Below are 1826 nucleotides of genomic sequence, written 5' to 3'. Positions count from 1 at the left end.
TCTTTCACACTTACTAAAGGGTCTCTGTGGATTTATCCCAGTAGAGGAAGAAGAGGGTCACTGCAACCATTGACACACGTTGAAAGAAAAAGCACACAAACTGTGAGTCTCAGGGCGAGCAAGTGTGACACAAATGTGTGTAAAGAGACTGTGAGAGACATGATGACGTCCCAGAGCTCACGCTGTGCTCCCGATCCACAGCACATGTGCTCTCTGTATTATCACTCAGAGGGGAATTGTGTCTGAGACAGTCACACATTTAATAAGGCAGTGTCCATGTATGTATGTATAACAATCTGTTTCGTCACGGTCATAAGGCTCTCATAAAAGTGAAATGCTTTTAAAGGGGTTTGTCATGAGATCGACAGATTGTTAAATAGATTTATTTTTTTCGATGTCTATCACCAGTCTTTATTTTTTCACACTAACCACAGATATTTTGGTAGCCACCAATTTGTTTGTGTACACTGCATGTTACAGTAACATTCCTTCATACTTCCTTAACCTATAAAGTTTAATGTATTACCAAATGTAAGCATTTTGTGTGGAGTCAACCACATAAGTCGCGAAGAAAAACGTGTGTTTTATTGTTAAGCCACATGCTGTGTTGAAATGAATTTGCTCATTGTTTGGTAGTTACAGAAATATTCCCTGCATCCTAATTCGTGTACTTTACATCCTAAACTGTTTGAACATAGAATTAGTATGTCCCATATCGTAGTGTGTTAAAATGAGCATCCTTAAAAGAACCCGGATGGTTGACTATCTTGTTAGAATTGTGCAGATCCATAAACAAAATACACAGTGAATACATAAATAAATAAATAAAAAGTGAACAAATAAATAAAATAAATAATGATTTTCTGAATTCAGAACTGTAACATAAACATAATAAATAATGAATAAAAAGAACAGCTGAAAAGCAAGTTGTTTCATGTGTGTTATTGTTATCCACAGGCAAAAAAAGGAACTTATGTTATGTGTTAGTGTGTGTATTTGCGTACTCATTTTCTATGAACTAAAATGTATACACTCTATTACTCTTCAAGAACAAAAACCTAATTTTAGTGCATTTGTGAATATGATCACAGCATGCTGTATGTTTAATATTAGTAATAGCAAAATAAATAGTTTATTCTGAGAGCAGAGTTGGGCTACAAGATCTAGTAGAAAGATAATATCCAGTAGGCCTATCCTTATCAGTGTTAATGATGTTTTTTTCCCTTTTTGAGATCAACACAATAAAATAAAAACATCTCATCCTAAAGGGACAGTTCGCCCAAAATTAAAAATTCTGTCATTATTTACTCACTCTGTCATGGCTCTGCTTCATTTAGTCATGTTTTTCTTGGTCCTGTAGCAGAGTCATGACAAGGCCTTTGGTTATGTGTGGAGAGAAACATATTGTTGTCCTTTTGACAATAATATATGTTCTCTCCAGTGTCTCGTCTCTGTTCCCGCCATCTCGTTTCCTCGTTATCCTTCCCTGAGTGTTTGATTAACCACACCTGCCCCATGTCGTTATCCCTTGTTTGTCTTTCCTTTAAAGACCCTCTTGTTTCTTTGTCCTGTGCTCGTGCATTGTATATGGTGTCTTTGGTGGCGTTCCTTGTTTATTGTATCCTGTGATTTCCTGTGTCTCCCGTGCTCGTGGTCCGTTTGGAGTGTCCTGTCAGTCTTAGTAAGTGTTTAGTTTGGTTTATCTAGTGTTGTTTATTTTCAGTTTAGTGTTAGTTAGTAGTCGTCCTGTCATTATCTTGTTGTATTGTGTTTTCCCCCATCGTGGGTTTTTGTTTTGTGTTTCTTGTAAATAAAGTCTTGTTTTT

This window comes from Triplophysa rosa, linkage group LG6, assembly GCF_024868665.1.
Source record: "Triplophysa rosa linkage group LG6, Trosa_1v2, whole genome shotgun sequence".
NCBI lineage: Eukaryota > Metazoa > Chordata > Actinopteri > Cypriniformes > Nemacheilidae > Triplophysa > Triplophysa rosa.
The sequence above is the reverse complement of the archived record's forward strand: the minus strand, read 5'-3'. Positions refer to the sequence as shown.